At 39.2% G+C, this 13,553-nt stretch overlaps 1 protein-coding gene across 1 annotated transcript in view; it reads right to left on the bottom strand.

The window, feature by feature from the left end:
* CERS6 (ceramide synthase 6) overlaps positions 1 to 13,553 on the bottom strand; it is a 134,684-nt gene that overhangs the window by 119,765 nt on the left and 1,366 nt on the right. The window lies entirely within an intron of this gene.

Genomic DNA, 13,553 nt, shown 5'->3' with positions numbered 1-13,553 from the left:
CAAAGCTCTTAATAGATGCTTATATTGTAACTCTGGCAATGACTATAGTTTACATAGAACATCTGTGTTCACATTAAGCTACTTGCCACAGACCAACAGCAACGCAGTTGCAGCAGAGTACCTGTTAGGGCAACACCAGGATACTCCTTCCAGGCCACCCTACACATGTTGCCAGGAGCTACAACCACTGCACAGTTGTATCAGACCGTCTTCACCACCACAAAGTAGCTCTGTGCAAGAGCAGAACCAGGGCAGGACACAAGAAAGCTGTCCACAAGGTGCCTACCAATAGCCTGTTGTTGAGTTGCAGACCTGATGCCTTTGGTCAGTAGTAGAGATGCTTTTGTTCAACAGGGACTGAGGGAAGGAGTAGCAAGGCTATCATACATCATACCTTTGACTGACCCTATATCATGCAGGAGAACAGGCCCACATCTTACTTTGTCAAAAAAGTGCAAGTCTTTCTAGTTAATATCAAATGTTAACTAACCTTTTAAGTGTGAGATTTTCAGACAGAACAGTACCAGGCTTGAAAAAAATGGGGGAGGGGGGGAAATGCAGCACTTTATCAAGGAAAGAAAAATGGATTTATTATTTTTTTTAAATGATTATATATATAGCTTTGATTTCTACCTAGGTGTACAGATTAAATGGCTTCTGCTTCTAAAACAGTAATCAGATGGTTACACATGACCAGACATAATGACATACAATTTCTGGTCTTTCACACAAGTTTATGCTGCTGTAACACCAGAACTCAGCAGAAGCTAATTTCTAATTTATATTGGCAGAAGATCAGATTCAGGACCTTTGCGAGTAAATAAATCTTATTCAAGAGTAATATAGATTCTCAACTGGTATAAATCAGCCTGACCACCCTGAAACGAACTGTGATTTACACCACCAGCAGACCTTACCAGTATGTAAATAATCAACTAAGACTGTGTGACAAAGCTCTCTTTATGTATGTAATAAAGTTTCACAAAGTTAATGCACTCTTTACATTAAAATTCATATAGGAAAACAAATGCTAATACTCCAAGAGAGACAGCTAATCTGATGTATGGACTCTAGGATGTTTCATAGGGAACTGTAGGAAGTAATTGGGCAGGGAGCATGAAAAACCCTGACCAATGTAATCTTATTTTTTCATGTATGATTTAGGATTTACTGTCCCATGTGCAGCAGGCAGGCCTAAAGCTTTGGAAGATATTTGCAGAAGCACCACGTGAAGTTAATACAAGTCTGAAAGAGAAGACCAGGTGCAAGTGGTAACACCTGGATTCCAAAGACCATTTTTATATATGAAAATGAACTAATCTACCTTTTTATTTAGAATCTCTACACAGAACCATATAAACAAGAAGAAAAATCAAGATGCTGGAAGCTACTGCCTTGGTTTTTCATTCCAACAAGTCTTCCCCAAGACAGAGGGCCACCACCATAAACAAACAAAAATAAAATCAAACAACAATCCATAATACCTTCCTATTCTGGTCAAGGTCTAAAGTCAGCCACAGTTATTCAAGGGAAGCAGAAGTCCTTTGGAGATTGCATACAAAGCACTGGATATGGAGGACTGAAATCAAGGTTACCACCTTCTTGCTCTGTGAATCACTTTATAGACCAAACAGCTGGCAACACCCTTGCTTTGATAGCTACCTCCTTCTCTGTGTATGGTTTCTCATCGTGCTGCACTCTAGTCTAAGAGCTGGGAGAGGATGGCAATTCATTTAGCAGATAATGTCATTTTCTTAGTCAACACACTTGGAATATTTCCAAACCATTTTTCAGGGAATATTTTCTGGTATGGATACAGGAGTTTGTAGAAACAAAATATGAAAGAAGCTATGATTTTTGCTAATAAACACTTTGAGGATTTTGCAATTAAGATGACCAATGTATTCTTTTTCCACCAAACTGAGAAAGATACTTGATAAAATTAGGATCAGCTTGAAACCCTTCCCCAACCCAAACTTCCTACACACCACTGCACTCAGCAGGCCTTCCTCTGGCTGCTTTTACAATTAAATGCCATTTTAAAAGCTAAGTTAGGAGTCTGTAATGCTGTTACCACTGCTCTTCAATAAAAGAGCAATGGAAGAGCAGCTCATCTGAATGATAGTTACACACTGTAACAGCACTGAAGGGGGGCAAAAGACTTTGCTTCCTCTCTATTTCAGTTGCTGCCTCTTCCATACACAAGAGCTGGGCAACAACGGACAAACCTTAAGACAGAAACTTCAGCTCTGCCTTTGCCATCAGCAGCTCTGCAGAACATCATGCATGGGGGGTGGTGCGGGAGGGAACCAACACGAGGGCAAATGAAAAGAAAAAATAAGGTGGGAGCAGGTGCAGGACAAGAACACATTTATGGGGTACAGAGAAGACGAGATGAAGATCAGAAAGATGCATAGCAAAAAAATACTGGAATAAACCTTAATTTTAATTTAAATGAGACATGTAAGGTAAATTTATTTTGAGATGGGGGCAGCTGCAAGATGAGAAGTGAAAGAGAGCGCGTTAAACTGTCAGGAATCATATGCTTTGCCCCAGAACAATGCATTATTTTTGAATCATTAATAGGGAGCTTCTGTAGCAGATGTGAAACAATCAGAATCCTAAATTCTAGCTGTGTATCTATACATCCCTGGTGCTTCAAAGATGTGATGGCTGTTGTGTTTAGTTATAAATGAACGCATGGTCATAAAATACAACAAACAAACAAAAGAACCCACAAAAAAAACATACCACCACTAAATCCACCCTCCAGAATAGGGCAAACGATTTAACTACAATGCACTTAAGTTTAAATGCAGATGCTTCAAGATAACTTCACAGTTTTCTATTCTTAGAGGCACCTTACTTGAGTAAGAGATTTGTTATTAGTATTTAAAGCTCTAAGGCACCCTGGTGTTATGCCTGAGTTATTCCAATCAGGAAATAAGGTAAAACACAAGTAATTCTATGGTGATGGATACAAAGTGCTACTTTCTCTTCAAACCTTGAAGTCAGCTGTCAATGGAAGAGTAAGCAAGATGAAGTAGAGTTCTTCCATTTACGCTAGCGCACTTTTCATCTTGACAACAGAAGGTAGATGCCAGGCTAGAGGTTTGAGCTCTTGCCACAATTCTAGCAGCCTATTTTCAAGAAGATCAACCTGTTCACAGATAATTTTTTTTCTTAAATAAAATAAAATACAAACCAAAAAAAACCAAAACACAACAAAACTTTCTGTGCACCATGCATACAGACACAAACTGAGTAACTCTAAAATTAAGAGCTGATCAAGAACGAACGTTTCTGGAGGTAGGAAATGCTGTAGAGATCTCATTTTTAGCTCTACATCGTTGTCTCATAACCAGACCCACTTATCAGTGCTGGCTGAAAGTCAGGACATCTGCTCCTGACGAAATTTTGACATTTCTAAATTTCCATTTAATTCCCAACTGGAAGAAAACTGAGTGTTTTTCACATTTCTTATAAATGCTCTAGAAAATAACAGTTCCAGGTCAGCAGACATGACAGTTCCTCTAATTAGGATATAGGTGTGTTTCTTCTGTCAAATATCAAAGTGTTTCATTATCACCCCAACAACTGACACTTTGAATTATCTCATTGTCTAAACCAGTCAATATTTTATAGCTGCTCTTAAAATATTTTTTTAGTTTAACAGGGAAAAAAAGTATTCTGTAGAGTGATATGATGCCACTGTGTCACACATATGTACATATATAGTTCCTATATAAACAATTAGTGAATGTGGAACTAAAGACTGGCTTCTCTTTTTTTTTTTTTTTTAAGACTGATATACTCTTATTATCTTGAAAACAAAGGCAATAAAAGCTTTTCCAGTAAAGCATGTGATCTTCTAAGCACCTCTTTCTGTGAATTATTTTCAAAACCAGAATTATCTTGAAGATATTGGAGTGTGGAGAAGAATCAACTTAAGGAGAAAAACACTAAAATTATCCTCAAAATTGCCTGTTATAATCAAATTTAATGCTGTAGGAGAACTCAAATATTGATCCTAGAAGGGAATAGTATGCGTTTATACCACAGCAACTCAGACTTCATTTTGGGTAGTACCCACAAGGTTAATTCCTGGCTTAGGTAGAGGAGGTCTACATTTACTTCTTGATTTACATCCCGTCTGCTCACGGGCCAGGCTACAATAAAATCAAAAGACCCATTCTACAGCAAATGGAAAATGCAGATGTCCATTCAATCAAGTATTATGTGCTATGCCCTAATTAAGTTTCTCCTACAGGTTTACAGTGAACTTCAACCTAATCCTCACCTATTCAGGTTTCCAATACAGTTTACACACTTTATACAGACACAGGATCCTAGGAGCCCCTTGGAGCCCTGCATTGTGAAAGTATGCCATTTAGTGAGGTTTACCATTTTATGGAATCACTGAGGTTGGAAGAGACCTCTGGAGATCACCAAGTCCAGCCCCGTACTCACAGCATGGTCAACTAGAGCAGGACTGTACCTAGTTGGTTTTTGAGTATCTCCACAGATGGAGACCCCACAACCTCTCTGGGTAACCTGTCCCAGTTTTTCACCACCATCCCAGGAAAAAGTTTGTTCTCATGTTTAAACAGAATTTCCTGCATATGAATTGCTGGTTGCCTCTTGTCTTTTCACTGGACACCACTAAGAAGAGTCTGGTTCTGCCTTCTTTACTCCTTGTATCAGTTATTTGTACACAAGGATAGGACCCTCCTGAAGCCTTCTCCTTCTCCACACTGAACCAGCTCTCTCAGCCTCTCCTTGTATGTCAGATGCTCAAAACCTTTCATCATCTTAGTGGCCCTCCTCTGCCCTCACTCCAGTATGTTCATGTCTTGTAGAGGGGAGACCAAAACTGGACTCATCATTCCAGACATGGCCTCACCAGTGCTGAGTACAGGGAAATAATCCCTTCCCTCAACCTGCTGGCAACACTTTCCCCAACGCTGCTGGTGCATTTCTGGCTCATGTTCAACCTGTTGTCCACCAGCACTCCCAGGACTCCATTTGCAGCTCAATTTGTCGTAATCACGTCAATGCAATCACTGCAAAGTTAATTTAGTACCATGGGTGTTGTAATCCTGGGGAGCGTTTGGCTGCGGAACTGTTCATATAGAGAACTGTTTCAGGCTACTCTCTTATCATATCAGTTCTCTCCCTTCTCTCATACCAGGTGTGTGGGAAAAGTTGACAGATAAGTATCAACCACCCAATTACCACCCAATTATTGCTTCAATATATACAAAACACGCTCATGCTTGTGGTCTAACCACTTGCTTTTCTTTTTCTCAATAGCTTCTTTCCAACATGATGCCTGTAAGAAGAATAAATGCACCCAACTGGGCCTGATCATCTCGTCCAGCAGCATGCTTTGGACAACTGCAAGGAGTAAAGAGCAGGAAGTTCAAGAAAATCTAATGGACAACTGCAGAAAAGTTTGTCAACAGGCACATTCCAACTCATGACCTACTCATTACCTAAAACTTTGTTTTCAACAGAAGGAACTGGTCTCACCAGTTGCAAGGGGGATTCTGGTCTCGATGACTCACTGGTCTCATCTGCTACGGCAGTGCCCGGGAAAGCCACTGCCCTGACAGTCAGCTAGAGCCCTCCAGCTCCCCAACAGAGCAAGTCTCCTGGTTGAGAAACGCATCAGAGGAGCTCACCACCACCTGAGTTCACCCACTGTCCCCAAAATTTCTCAGCTCACTTTCATTTCACATACATTTAATTTTGTCTGCTTTGTCATGCTGTAATGTCCACAATTTTAGACTAGCATTCCATGTTTATGCTGCCCAAAGTTTCAGCAGTTGCCATACCAAGGCTAATTTCTGTACTTCTTAAGGAACATACCTTGTTCAGACTGTCCCCTTCATGACAGCACACCAGACAGTTTATCTCCAGCTATATAGACCACTGCACTTCTTTCAGCAAGAGATACATCACACAGTCACAACAGACACAAGCACAAGCAAGCACAAGCAAGCACGAGGGATATCATAATGTACCATTCTGATCTTCTTTTCACATTACTCACTTTTGTGATCTGCAGCTGCTTTTGAGTAAGTCCTTTTTACTTTGCACCGTACAGCTCGGACTTATTTTCAAATATGCAATTCCCTGCCACCGCATGAAAGCAACTCACAGTAGCCTAGGCAGTTATGCTCCTTTGTACCATTTGTCCAGGTAGACGGTATTGGTGCAAAAGCAGCCGTCATAGTTTAAAGTTCTGAGTAACTGCAGGATGTCAAATGTCATAGCAAAGTAGAAACTGAGCGTGGCCTCCGCTTTCACTCTCTTCTCAGTGCAAGCATGAGAGCCCCAGGGATACAGTAACTGACAGTCCCAGCGAAAGTCCAGGTGTCGACAGAATGTCATAACTGAATTCAGTCAGCAACAGAGGCAAAAAGGGAGTGAAGAGATCCCAATTCCAAATTCAGGATTTCACCATAATTTCTATCAAGACTTTTTTCTGCTTCTGCTTGCAGAACTAAAACATTAAGTTTATCTCAGAGGATGGCGAATGGGCAATGAGTAGACGTGATGACACTACATGTAATAAATGAAAGAGCCACTTTTTCCTCTGGGTCATCCCATTACTGTTAAAAATAGAGGAACCAGCTAGTTACAAAGGATAGACAAATACTACTGCATGCACAAATACTAAAACAGCCTCAGGAATCTAAGATTTTATGCCCATGGACACCCTCTGGGCTCTAACCTCTGTTTTTTGCACCAGTGTAACTATGTCAGCTAGATTTATTTTTCTTAATATAGTACTATAGGTTATTGCCCCCGATGCCCACAGGAAAAAACAAGACAGGGAAGATGCTATTAAAAGGAAGCTTTTACTGCACTCACACTGAGGAAAAAATGCAAGTGATTTACATATATTGCTTTAACCATCCTAGTGTGACCTGTGAGTGCAAAGAATGCTTTTCATCATTTCAGATCAAGCTTTAAAGTGCATCATTTATAATATTAAAATGAGGTTTAGGTTAGTGAACCTGACAGATAATTCATTAACACCAGGTAGTCTGGAGAATCTCAGCATTCTGTTCCTCCCTGTGGAAAAGGTAACTTGGATTATTAGTCGATGTACAAATACATGTGTATCTTTCGTATTATAAAATACACAACACGGCTAAGTGGATGTTATGCTTCTTTATAGCTCTTAGACATTCTTGGTAATTGTACAGCCAATTACCTTGAGAGATAAAATTTGATTATGCTACATCAGTAGTTACATCAGTTACATGAGGCTTCGCAATTGCTTAGCAGTATGAAAGCGTACCAACAGCAAAATTTGCTATTATGCGAGGTATTAACTACATAGAAAAAAAATATTACAGTTTACACTCTGCTTTTGCTACACAAGTCACAGTTTTGTGTTACAGGTCCAGCAACATTATGAAAACTATCTCTAAGATTATAACTGGCTATGTTAAATACTTTACCTCTCACCTCCACCAAGGTGGTGGAGATTTTGACTACTTCAGAATAACCAGAAAGGTATCATCCTCATGAGAAATTGATGGATGCCGGATGGTGGAGAGTTAGTCTTCTATAAGGATCATGTGCTAAAAAGAATTCCTAGCAGAAGACAGATCTCAGCCCATCTGATTGTCAGAAATTTTGCTCACATTAAAGCAAGACATTAGGGATTACTCCTCTTTCAAGTTATCAGAGACCCACGTTTCCGTCTCTTTCTCTTGATCTGGATGCCCATTCCTGCTGCACCCCCAAAATCTGTAAGTGCCCAATGAGTGAAGAGTGTCACTACTGTGGGAAACCACAAAGCAATCAAGGTGTTAGATGAGCACCTCCAAGGAGCTGTTGATATACATCCTAAGTATCTGACTGTCCATAAGAAAGCAACTACAGTCTTAAGCATACTACTGAATATTATATAAGGTTGCATCACTTATGAAAGCTACATACTTTTATGCTGTAATTTTAACTTTCTTGTCAAAACTCCAAGACCACGTTGAGACAGGCACAGAAACCCCAAATGCTATTAACTATCAAACTACTGTAGGCATGGGATATTTAACAACTGTTGGGAAAAAACACAAATATGGTCAAATAAGCACTGTTCAGAGCAGGCACCCCCTTCCTCTCTACCGTATTGACAGATAACAAAGATAGAGTCAAGGGAACAGATTTCCCCAAATTTACTAAATACTTTGTATGGACTAAGACGACATTGGTCTGCAGATGTGTAGAAAGGCAGCATACCAGAAGCTCTTCTTTTTCCAAGAACAAACTCTTAGCAAACATCTGTTAATCTGCAACAGAGGCAGAAGTGGAGCAACCAAAAGAGCCACAGGCAATTTAGAAACAACTGTGCAGTTACAGGAATCCAGGCAGAAACCAAATGGGAGTTTCTAACGGTAACTGGAACCTGAGCCCAACAAAAGTCCACTAACAGCAGCTCTGCCCCAGTAATACACTCCTAGTACCCACCAGTGACTTGTCACTGAAACCTTTCCCTCAGCCGAGCTGTGGATTGGCTGTCATACTTATGGATATTTTAGAAATCAGTTTTAATGGCATTCTCTACTGGAGTGCAACACATATTTCCCATTTAACTCCCAATTTTGAGATTGGCACTTATATGCATCTATAAATGGTCCTTTACGAAGGATATTTAACTAGTATGCATTTTGTCTACTCCGCCTTCTTTTAAAGGAACACTCTCAGCTTACATCTGAACACACAACTATGTTACACAACAGAGACGCGTACCAGCCGACACGGACACAATCAAGGTGGGTGAGCATACACCACACTGGTCAGAGCTGGTAAGACAGAGCTCCATCCATGCCAAGACAGACAACAGCTCCCCAGGTAAAAACAATCATTTTGTTGTGAGCTATCTACTTGTGTTAGAGGCTGAAGCTCAAACACTGCAACCCTAGGAAACAAAGCCAGAAAATTAATAACTACTGAAAAGAAACACAGAGAATTGGACAGTAAAATCAGACATAAATTTGTTTTAAAGCTATTTACTGTTAATGCTCTATTGTTACTATTTTAAGAAGAAATTGGTTTAAAACTTAAAAGAAATAGCTTTTTTGGTTATTCTTTACATCACCTTTGTCTTTTCATAGGAAGTTATTAATTCAATGTCCTATTCCATTTCAACTGAATTAAGCATTTATTAAATAGTAATCAAGCAAAAAAAAAAAAAAGACCTTACAGGTCATCTTATGAAAAAAAGAAATTATAAAAAAATATAAAGAAAAAAACCCTGAGAAGGTTATTGTCAGTGAACATGTGCATCCACTTACACACAAGTGAATTATACTTGAACAGTCAGATTTCACCTAACACACAGGGAAGTAAGCAAGAAATCTGCAAATATCACAGCCTGCAAGCAGGTTTTGATAGAAACAATGATCACTGCCCCACCCAGCCCCTCTCCAGATGAGGTTTTGGGCTGCAGGAAATGCAGCAAGTTTGTACACCCTCTTTCAAATTCTGTATTCTGTCTAGCCTACTTCTTGTTGGAAGAAAGCAAGAATACTTGATGTCTTGGGGATTACAAAAAATCAACTTTGTATGTATACACCACATATCAGAAACACTTGCAAAGCTTAATATATCGTCACCTGAATAAATTTTTACAGTTAGCAAAAAATATTTATTATATACATGCACACACACACTGATTATATTATGTCACCCTGATCCACTAGGAATTCTACTGTGTCATACTAAATGACAGTCAGGTGAGGTTCTACTGTGTCATACTAAATGACAATCAGATGAGGTTCCCTTTGAGGCTGAATTATCATTATAAAAGCAAAATGTCATACAAAAGCCATGAATTTCCATACACTCAGTGTCTAGAATATCTTGATTTGACTGATAGTAAATTATGAGGCTGGCTTAGTTTAAATCAGTGCAGCTGGGAGGCTGTTCCTATATATAATCAAAGTATCCCTGACCATACGAGCCATTCCATCAACCGAGGAATATCAGCTTCACCTTTGAGAACTGCCCCCATGTCAAGGTCAGAGAACAAAAAAATGGCATTATAGGCCTAGTTTGCTGGTTTATGGGGCGATCTCTTTAAATCTGTGCCCAAACTGCTGCTTAGAAGATGAGGGAAATAAAATATACTGCAACTACAAGGCAAAGATGAGACACGAGAAACTTGAGTAGATGAGCCAAGTGTAAAGAAAGCAGAAGATTGCTGGACCACATCAGAAATCTGTTTAGTTAGCACTTCTTTTGGAGGATTGAGAGAAGTCTCTAAAGCAGAGGTGCGTTACCCTCTTGCTCTGGGTCCAAGAAGCACAGATTGCTGAGTGAACATTGTTTTCATATAACCTCACTGAGGACATGCTTGGGAAGACAGGAAAGGATGCTGCTTCTGAGCAGTGAGGTCTAGCGCAGAGGAAGGAGAGCTGTGTGACCCCACAAAAAGAAGAAAAAAAATGTATTTGCCCAGAATAACAGATGTTTCTTTATCTTTTTAGGCCAATGAAAACTACGACACCCTGCTATTAGTAAGACCAGTTTCAATTCAGCTTTAACCTGTCTTGCCTGCACTAGAACTGGAAAGGATCCAGGGAGACAGACACAGGTATTATTGAGCATTTATGTTATCTCCTTATAGCTGAAGGCAATGTATAGTACAGGAGGGGATCCTTAATTGCTTACATGCCTTTAAAAAAATAGCAAGACACACAAAATGGATGGATACTATGAAGAAATACGTCCCCACATTACCACTGCATTGCTAAACTCCTGCCATCTTCCAAATTTACTAGGTAACACTATCTTTGTGCTTAGTTATTATAGTTTTCTAAAACGTACTTTGTATTTAAAGAAAGAGATGAATGAGAAGGAAGGGAAAAGAGAAAAGGCTGTTAAGGTATTTTAGCACCTCATCCATAACTATGATGGCCTCAGCAGATAGGTCTACTAAATCTCATGGTTATGAGATTATACCTCAGAGCAAAGCTTATTTCAAGAGCACTCATCATCATCAGATCCAATTGCTGAAGCGATTCAGCATACACTTAGTGTTCTAATCTACTTTTTCCTTTCATTCAAGGGTGCTGGCGATGGATGGCAGGAAAAGGAAATTATGAAAAAAAAGGAGGTTATTTGAAAGGAAAAATAAAATAAAAATATAATTTAGTGTCTGGATTCTTGACTTGGTTAGTTGATTCACCACACTAGGAACAAAAAAAAACCCAGTTTACTCTGTTAATAATAGGTGAATATGTATATAACAAAATTTCCAAGTTCTTTCATTTCAGTTGCACCTGTAAATATGTACATACAAATATATATATGTATATAGAATATAATTATATATACTTTACAACTTTTAGCCCTTAACAATACAAGTTTTTGTCCCCCAGATATATCAAGAACTTTGTAAGTAGACACATGAAGTCCAAATCACAGCTCCCCCTGAATCATATTTCTTACTACTTTGAAGATCCATGAAGTTAGTCACCCTTCATAGCAAGGGAAGTAAAACCATACTGCTCCAGCAGCCTAGCAGTCAGCTGTTGTGAAAGAGTCTGAAAATAATGGATATAAAATACGTAATGAGATTTGCAACACCCTGTGGCTGCCTATCTACCAGTATAAAGAACTACAAGAGCAGCTGTATTGGGTATCTTACAAAACAAAATAGAGAATATGTTGATATTACAAATATTGCTGTATAACCATGGATTTAAGCCATAGTGTTGTTTCGTTTGGTTTTTGTGTTATTTTTTTTCATGTATTACAGCATCTATTTTTATATTTTCTTTAGTTGTTACCATTGCAAAAACAGGGATCCGTTACATATCTGCAAAAGCTTGTTCCAGGATGCAGCATGTACATCAGTCATCCACAACTTGAGTTTTGAAAGGAAAAAATGTAGCTGTTTTAATACACAGAAGAATGCAAAATTATCAGTTCAACAGATATTCCTCTCTCTTTCTCTTCCAGATCTTGTATAGCTTTATCAAGTGAAATAATTGCAAGCCTTTAACAATGTGCATGAGCCATTTCTGTGGCTCCCAACAAACAAAGTACAGAGAGGTCTGACAAAATAAATTACAGATGAGCAATAATAAGGCTTGCTCTTTCCCCCATCCAAGTCAAAGACAATCCCCCTGCTTCGATCAGTGGAATCGGGTCCAGTCCCTTTTGCTCAGCGTGCTTTAATATAGTGCTCTACAGGAAAAATCACAATCATACCATGCCGTGTGGATTAATCCCACACAAAATGACCTGATCTTACTCTCACAGTGGGGTTTTGCAATTGCTATGAAATTAGAAAGGAAAAAACACATACTTAAGAAACTATTAATAAAACTGCTTTGGAGGTCTCTCACCTAGTACCAGGCTAGTAGAACACATTTCTAGATCTCAATTTCAAAATCATCCTAATGAATATAAGAGAATTAGGAAAATATAATGATTTTCTCACCTGTATAACTGACACTTAAAAATATAACGTACTGCCAAATTAAAAAGTACTTTAATTGAATGAAGAAAAATAACCAGAGGGAGTGGATACAGACTACTAAATAATCAGAGTAGCTTCTATAACATTAACTGCTGCATCAGAACTAGAAGAAACAATGTGATTCTAAGTTTAGGCTGAAATTGTCTCCCTGACTAACTGTTCCTTCATCTAAACACAGTCCTGCTGTGATACATTTTGCAGTTCAGATGGCAAGAGATGCAACATCACGCACCCACTTTCAGCACTTGGAAGTACACAGTGTACAGACTGCAAAGGAAAAAAGAAAAAACCACTAATGATTTGACATTATCTAAATAATACTTGGCACTCAAATTGTAACTATATTGCAGTATTTAACTCCGGATGTTTAAAACAACTTTTGATAACCTCAGATTTTCAGGCAGACCTCAAGTTCTGCTGTCTTTTTCAGTAAACCTGTAAAGCAACAGAGAAGTTAACAACAACCCAGGACAGCTTCCCGCCCCCCCCCCCCCCCCCCCCCAACCAAAGATGGTCCTCTCAACTTAGTCATAAAAACAGCCAAGTTTTTCACAAACCAGCATCTCAGCTGCCATATTCCAACCAGGGCAAGGGAATGATTAGTAGATGTAGAGTGCTACCTGGCAGATCAGCTATTTTATAATTTTTAAAGCATCTTTATAGCCTTTCTCTGGCACATGGTAACTACTGGTCCTTCTTCTCCCTTGACTACCCTAATAGCATGGCCTGGGAAGATGGCACTGAAGACACATGGCTGTTGGGAATTTCTTTTTTGCTCTCTGCAGATGGAGGGAACACCACCTTTGTCAGGCACCAGCGAAGCGTGCGCAAGTGAGCAACCAACCCACTTCACTTCGGCTGCCGCCCTGTGACAGGCGGCCTAGGGAAACACTCATAGAAAATAGCCATTGCTGACCAACCACTAGTTTGACGTCTTGTGTTTAAATATACATATATATGTATTTGTATGTTTGTGAAATGTGCATTTTTACTTCAGGCACCTCAAAGAAAGGCTAGTTTGTTTCAGCGACGAACGGTGCTGGGAGCA

Source organism: Rissa tridactyla, chromosome 7 (genome assembly GCF_028500815.1).
Source record: "Rissa tridactyla isolate bRisTri1 chromosome 7, bRisTri1.patW.cur.20221130, whole genome shotgun sequence".
Classification (NCBI taxonomy): Eukaryota; Metazoa; Chordata; class Aves; order Charadriiformes; family Laridae; genus Rissa; species Rissa tridactyla.
The sequence above is the reverse complement of the archived record's forward strand: the minus strand, read 5'-3'. Positions and strand labels throughout refer to the sequence as shown.